Source organism: Sminthopsis crassicaudata, chromosome 2, assembly GCF_048593235.1.
Source record: "Sminthopsis crassicaudata isolate SCR6 chromosome 2, ASM4859323v1, whole genome shotgun sequence".
Lineage (NCBI taxonomy): Eukaryota > Metazoa > Chordata > Mammalia > Dasyuromorphia > Dasyuridae > Sminthopsis > Sminthopsis crassicaudata.
The window spans coordinates 650267174-650275356 of record NC_133618.1 but is presented as its reverse complement, the minus strand read 5'-3'; positions in this window follow the sequence as shown (position 1 = coordinate 650275356).

The following is an 8183-nucleotide window of genomic DNA, read 5'->3' as shown; positions in this document are numbered from 1 at the left end:
TATTGCATTTGATCCTTACAACAAATCTAAAGAGGTAAGTACAATTATTATCTTCATTTACAGATGAAGACACTGAACAAAAATTAAGGATTTGCCCAGGTCGCACTGCTAATAAATATCTAAGGCCAGATTTGAATCTGAAATTTCCTGACCCCAGGCCCAAGGTTCTATCCACTACAACATTTACCAGTTTACTTCCAGAAAACAAGCTTTTTCAGAAGAGGTAAAAGGCAAATGTGGAGCTCACTGAGCATTGAGGGGGAAAGGAGGGCCTCTGAAAACAAATTACAATTCAATGAAGGGAGGCCATGAATGATGAGAACCAGCTTCACTGACTTTCCAAGTCTTCCCAAGCACCAGCAGTAGCCCCTGATACCAAGTCTAACCCAGGACTCCTGGAGGCCAAATTGAGAATTCTCCAACTCCCTGATGAGCCAAAGGTTAGCTCCATAAAGGGACCACCCTCTGAGTCTGACAGTTCTTTCTCCACACCATCATCCCCTACCTGGGAGTCAGATGTTGGACTGGGTTCAGAAACCAAGCAGTTTTCCTCCAGGTATTTTTTTTTTCATTCTGAATTCCCAACCAGTCTGAACTTTAATGCCTGCCTGGCATCAGATAAATTGCTGATTCACCATTGGAAACCAAAACTGCCTTTTCCAAGAGAAAAAATACCCATGGAGCAAAGGAGCTGTGGTTTCTTTGAACCCATCAGGGGAACCAACAGTGAACCTTCCCAAGCTTCAGCAAGGTATATGAGTGAGAGCTTGTGTTCTAGGGGAGAAGTGCTTATGAGAGTTTGGAAACTTAATTCAATGAGCTGTTATGACATGTCTACTATAGACTCAGCAGCTCATACCCTAATGGAGGCAATTCATGGCAGTACACAGACCTAATGTGTCTGATATTTGGATGCCCTAGATAATTCCACTATGCCATCATTTTGAAAATGAAGGCTGCTTCCCTACCTCAGTCCCAGAAGCTCAGTCTCCCCCAATATGTTTAATAATAAAGGTTACATTCAGATGAGCTGACTACTTACTCACTCAGCTTTATTGAGAAGCCTTTAGTACCAAGAATCTAATGGAAAATAGTTCCAGCTAAGTGAGTTTTACTTCTTTTAAGGTAGAGAAGATATCTTATAATAGCAGAGATCAGTCCAAGAGGTACAGAAAAGAAAGTGATCACCAGTCATAGAGATGAAAGAGATTTTAGAGGTCCTCAAATCCAATTGTAAATGAGGAAACTGAGGCAGAGAGATGAGATAATTCACTCAGGGACACAAAGCTGGGAAATAACTGAAATATCTGATATTGATTTGAATCCAATACCTTCCTCACTTCCTACAGAATCTTAAAGCTGGAAGAAACATTGGAGATCACAGGATAATTGCTCTAGAGTCTTAGCAACCAGGGCTATAGCAACTCCAGTTCAATGCACCAAATCATGCTGCCTTTCAGTGAAAGTAAACTTGAGGGTTATGGGATTAAGTTAAACTATTGCACTTCAATAACTCTTGTCACCCAAAATTGGGCTAATGCCAAAAATGACAGGATTGTCGTTCAAATGAGGTAAAGATAAAGTTTACAAAGGCTTTGGTCTCATTAAAAATAACATTAGCTAACATTTATAAAGTGCCGACTATGTACCAGACAGTGTGCTAAGTGCTTTACAAACATTATTTTATTTTACAACACTAGGAGATAGATTCCCTTATACTTTGTTCTATTATCCCCTTTTGTGACTTTAGGATTGTCCCCATTTATACTCCTTTCTTTATCTCTGGGGGGACCACTACTTAGCCAAAGTTGGGGGCAGGAAAAGAGGGGATCCTTCTGGGAAGACAATCAAAGTTCTTGATTATGAATTGTTTCTGACTTCCTCAGCAGAGCATTGTTTCTCTTTGACACACATATGAGAAACAAAGTCACTGGACTGAGATGGTTTGGAGGCCAGACCTGTTTGCTGGGAATAGTATTGATGTGTGCTTCCCAGTCTCTGATGGTTCCCAGTCCTGCTGACATGCAAATCTCAGGGCCAGGTGCCTAGACTGCAGAAGGTTGCCTGGTGAAGAGACTGGGGAACAGCGGGGATTATCACAAGGAAACACCAAGCAGTATCTCTGCAATTTAAGAGCAACCAGGAAGCTGGGAGCATTTCTCTTCCCAGATAAGATATAAACTGGCAGACTGTAGGCTGGGCTGCTGGTAACATCTAGCCTCTTTGTAATTCAGTAATGAAGGGGTTGCCATGAACAAAGATCCTTTCTACCCTATCTAACACCAAATAATTACTCCTTTTCTCATTTTTCTTTCCCTCTTTCTCTCTCTCTCTTCTTTTTCCCTTCACTCCTTTCTTTCTTTCTCTTATTTATCCCTTTCTTCCTTCTCTCCCTTTCTTCCTTCTTTGTTTTTTCTTTCTTCCTTCCTTCCTTCCTTTCTTTTTTCCATCTTCCTTTATTTCTACATTCAGAATCCAAGGAGGAGGCTGATTTGGGGAATAGCAGGCAAGGCAAGGATAGGAAGAATGGATCCTTGCTCTGAAATATTAACATCCTTCCAAATGTTCGATGTAGGTCATCCACCAGTATGCTGGTTCTTCCTTGGGTTCTTTTCATGGGATGTGGACATCAATGGTGCATACAGACTGACTACCCATTTTCCATGCTTTCCTCTCATATAACTGGCCATTCTTTTTTCCAGTCATGTATTTCTTATATGTCACCCTTGGCTCTCCCTCTCCTGCCTCACACCATCCATGCCAAGAGTGTGCTTCTCCATGGCCTTGTAGTGGATTATCAGCTTCAGTTCCTTACAAAAGGTAGACTTGCCACTATACAATATCACCAGAATAGTGGAGCTATTACAAATGGACAATGAGTATGACCCCAGATTAAACAGGATTTCAATTTTAGAGCCAGCTAGATCACTTTGGGGAAATAATAAATTTGTTGGTTTAATGAATTTTTTACCTCATACTTCTTCCTGAAAAGAAAGCCCATTTTTTTAACACCAATACTCTATCAATGATAGAAGTACTACAAATATTAATTATTAACATACCCATTTTACAGATGAAGAAATAGATCCAAAGAGTTCAAATGATTTCTGCAGAATTATGCAGCTAGTAAAAGTCAGAGAAACAGGTTTGACTTCATTTCATTCTTTTAGGTTCCAAATTCAGTGCTCTAAGCAAGATGCCATACTGCCTTTCATGACTTTTCAACCTTCCTTGCTTCAGGCTTCAGTTTTTTTGCTCCTAGTCAGAAGCCCAGTAGAGTGAGATTAAAAAAAAAAAAAAAAAAAAAAAGAGGATCCTTATCTGTAAAATATCTCTAGGAGACATTGCCACTCCAATAGTGTGGGGTAATTGTCAAAGAAAACTTCAGTACTCTGCATTTGGGGAAAAGCCTGTCATTTTAAAAGTAAATTATTTTTATACTAAACATTTTTGTTTGGGAAAAGTCCAAAGGGCAAAGTTTTCCAATGTCTTTGAAAATTTGCTTTCTGATCATGGCATTTTAAGGTTATAATTCCCAAATGATAAGAAAAATTCTGCTATAAGAGAAATATATAATAACATTTTTGATAAATTCACATTCAGGTTGGGTAAATTATGGTATATGAAGCTTATGGAATATTATTGCTCTGTAAGAAATGACCAGCAGGAGGAATACAGAGAGGCTTGGAAAGACTTACATCAACTGATGCTAAGTGAAATGAGCAGAACCAGAAGATCACTATACACTTCAACAACAATACTGTATGAGGATGTATTCTGATGGAAGTGGAAATCTTCAACATAAAGAAGATCCAACTCACTTCCAGTTGATCAATGATGAACAGAAATAACTACACCCAGAGAAGGAATACTGGGAAATGAATGTAAATTGTTAGCACTGATGTCTGTCTGCCCAGGTTACATGTACCTTCGGAATCTAATGCTTATTGTGCAACAAGAAAATGGTATTTACACACATGTATTGTATCTAGGTTATATTGTAACACATGTAAAATGTATGGGATTGCCTGTCATCGGGGGGAGGGAGTAGAGGGGGGGGATAATTTGGAAAAATGAATACAAGGGATAATATTATAAAAAATATATATATAATAAAAATAATAAAAAAATGTGAGCTATAAAAAAATGTGAGCTATAAATTCACATTCACCAAACAAAATAAGTCTTTTAAAATATATTAACACCTTTGAGAATTACTTTTAATTATTTTTTCAATTAATAAGCTTTTTATTTTTCCACCTTCTGTTCTCTATCACAAGAAAAACAAAAATCAAAACATAATGAAACAAAAATTAAAACCTTGTAAAAAATATAGGCATAGTCAAGCAAAACAAATTTCTATATTGTTCATATCCAAAAATGTCTTTTTCTCATTCTGTATATTTAGAACCTCACTTCTCTGTCAGGAAATGGGTATGATTCATCATCTCTCCTTTTAGAATTGTGATGTTTTTGTTCATTGAAGAGAGTTCTTAAATGGTTATTGTTCATTTTTACACCATTGTTAAGTGGGATTCGAACCCAGGTTTTCTTCATTCCAATCCCAGAATCTTAACCATTGTGCCATCCTGCTTTCAAGTCACATATCTTATAACAAAGGCTTAAGGCCATTTAAGAGTGAATAGCAACAACCAAGATTGTGATTTTTAAACCTTGCCAAGAGTATATGTATTCTTCCAATGTCCCCTTCTTCTACAAAGTTCTTCCCCTGACTTTGACAGGAAGACCATGGGGAACAACCTACCCTGTGAAACAGAGCACAGGCTTTGTTGTTGTCCATAAGTAATTGCTATGAGGTTCCTGTGCCACGTGCCTGATCACCAAAGTACAGTTAGAATATCCTGGTAGAACAACGCTAACAACGTTAATTCTAGCTTCAGGAAAAAAAAAAAAAAAAAAAAAAGGTAAATTCCAACTAGGTCTCATGGACCACTCTGCTGCAAGAGATCAGCAGAAGATTGGGATTGGAGATTGAGGAAGCCAGTAAAAGTTCTCAAAGGAGGGCCTGGAAGAGTAGTAGAGATGAAATGAATAGCACTTCAGGCAGGGGACACAGAAAAGGGTCAGAATCAGGAATGTATCTGGTCAGTTTGAAGGGAAAATGCAGGAGTATTTCACTAGATGACTTAGAGGAGGGCTCTTAAAATCCATTATCCCATTAGATTTAATGATCTGGAACAACCTAAGGAAATTTAGTTCTCTTTCTGTTTATAGAATCAGACTTTGGTTTCCCCTCAGGCCATACAAAAGGCTTCCTCCTGCAGTCAGTAAATCCCATTTATCCCACATATAGATAAAAACTGAACTTTATACTTTTGTACCTTGAATCTACCAATACATCACCAGAGTTGCTTAGTAATGTCTTTGGATTCCTATGTTGTATCATATATCTAGAGTGGGAAGGTATCTTAGAGCCTAGTTGGCTCATTTTACAGACAAGGTCACTGAGATGACTTGCCCAAGATCACACAACTTTTTTTGGTCTTCTTGGATAATGAAGGACAACAAACAAACAACCAAATGTCTGGAGCAGAATTTGAATCCAGAATTATCTGTCTCTTAAGCCTAGCATTATACTCACTACACTATGGTGCTTCACCATATAACAATCTTATTCTTCCATTGGGGTTTCTAGTATCAATTCTGCCATTCATTAGCTACATGATCTTAAATGTGTCATTTCCCTTTTTGTAACCTTCCATAGGAAATTGGGAAATAAGCAAGTGACTAGATTAGGGTTCTGTGGATAGAGTTCAGAAAATCTATAAATTTGGATGAGGAGAGAAAGGGAATTACATATTTGTTTTCACTAACTTCTGGTTGAATTCAATATTTCCTCCAATTATAATGTTTTAAAATTTTAACAACCTTTGTGTATATTTTGTATGGTTATTTACATGTTATCTCCCACATTGTGAGCTCCTTGAGAGCAAGGTCTATATTTTTCTCTCTCTTTTTATCCTACTATTTATTTAGTACAGTGTCTGGCACTTAATAGGTACTTAATAAATGCTTCTTGTTTCTTTTGGTTATTGTTAAAAAACCCAATTATAAAAAGGGATCCCTGGGCTTTACCAGCCCCAGTAAAGCAATCTATGAACCCCTGAGCTAGATGGTCTCTGAGGTCTCTTGGAGGCATTTGCCAAGGATGTGGGGATAACTGAGACATGACTTGCAGTGTTATCTCTGAAAGAGTTTAGGCTCATTTCCAAATGAAGCATGGTCATTTATGTGGGGTAAGAGGTGATGCACCTCCTCCGCAAGGGATAGGGGCAACCCGTCAGAGTAAGTCCAGGCTTTATACAGGAGAAGTAAGAAAAAAAAAAAAAAAAAACACAGGAGAATTGAGAAAAGCAGAAAAAAAATTTCAAAGACTTTGAATATATTTGGACAATCTTAGAAAAGACCCAGTGATTGGAATAAGGTATGCTTGGGAAAAGGTAAATAGCCTCTTTGTTGTAATGAGATCCATGAGAGAAAGTAACAGGATTATTGAGGCTGGAGCAGCAGCCAGATATGCATGGAAAAGGTGAAACATCCTCTTGTTCCAATGAAGTCTGAGAAAGGGAGAAGAAGAAGAAGAAGAAGAAGAAGAAGAAGAAGAAGAAGAAGAAGAAGAAGAAGAAGAAGAAGAAGAAGAAGAAGAAGGAGGAGGAGGAGGAGGAGGAGGAGGAGGAGGAGGAGGAGGAGGAGGAGGAGGAGGAGGAGGAGGAGGAGGAGGAGGAGGAGGAGGAGGAGGAGGAGGAGGAGGAGGAGGAGGAGGAGGAGGAGGAGGAGGAGGAGGAGGAGGAGGAGGAGGAGGAGGAGGAGGAGGAGGAGGAGGAGGAGGAGGAGGAGGAGGAGGAGGAGGAGGAGGAGGAGGAGGAGGAGGAGGATATTGGATTACTTGCCATCCAAGGGAGGGGGTGGGGGAAGGGGAAAATTTAAAACACAAGGTTTTGCAAGGGTCAATGTTGAAAAATTATTCATCCATATATTTTCAAAATAAAAAGTTTTAATTTAAAAAAAATCTTATTCACTAGACTATAAACTCCTTGAGGACAGGGACTGTCCTTTGCCTCTTTTTTCATCCCCTGCACTTATCTCACCACCTGGAATGTTTTTGTCACTGGCAAGTAGTAGGTACAAAAAATAAATAAATATTGATTGTTGATTAGCTGTAATTTGACTATATTTATTTATTATGCTTTTCCTAATTGGCTCTTTCATATGCTCCTATTTAGTCCCAAAAATCATTATCCTTAAAGCCATTTTTCCTTGAAAATGGCTTTATTCATATGACACACCTTCCTGCTTCAATCTTTCTAAATTCACTAGAAAGAAGTATGCCCAGAGACCCTTCCTCGATCTAGCTTCACTTCCTGTGCAGGTCAGCTTTCCAAAGTCTTTAACCACAGATCAGGTTGGTGGAGGAAGGGAGAAGAATAAACCAGCTTTTCCTTGGCACTAAGGGAACATAATACTCATGTCACCTTGTGGGAAAGGGGGGAAAAGGGGGAGCACAGGGCAGGAAAGCAGTACTGTTTTACAGGCAAGGAACCTGTCTTCATAAAGTGAGGTACGTGCATATGGCCCAACCCCAGCAGTTCCTTCAAAAGAATTGAGAAACACACAAACAAAATCTTTTATTCAAGGATGATGTAATCAAGTATGAATATTGTGAACCCAGTCCTGGAACTAGGCTAGAGTATGCATTCTTCAAAAAGGAGGCTAAGAGAAGGGTTATGAGCAATATAATAATTTATTTTATTTTCCAATAAAGCACTTATTAAGTTCTTCATGTGTACCAGGTTATGATGCTAAGCACTGGGAGTAGAAATACAAACAAGATAATTTGTTCAGTCATTTTCAGTCGTGTCTGTCTCTTTGTTACCCCATTTGGGATTTTCTTGGCAGAGATACTGAAGTATCTCCTTCTCCGGCTCATTTTATAGAGGAAGAAATTGAGGCAAATAGGATTAAGTGACTTGCCCAGGGTCACATAAATGTCAGAGGACAGGCATGAAGTCAGGAATATGAGTCTTCCTGATTCCAGGCCCAGTGTTCTATCCACTGAGCAACCTGAGCTGCGTTCAAGGGACTTATGTTACAATCAAATTGAATAGAATATAGAATTCTATAAAATAGAATATAGTCTATTGAATAGAATATATAAAGAATAG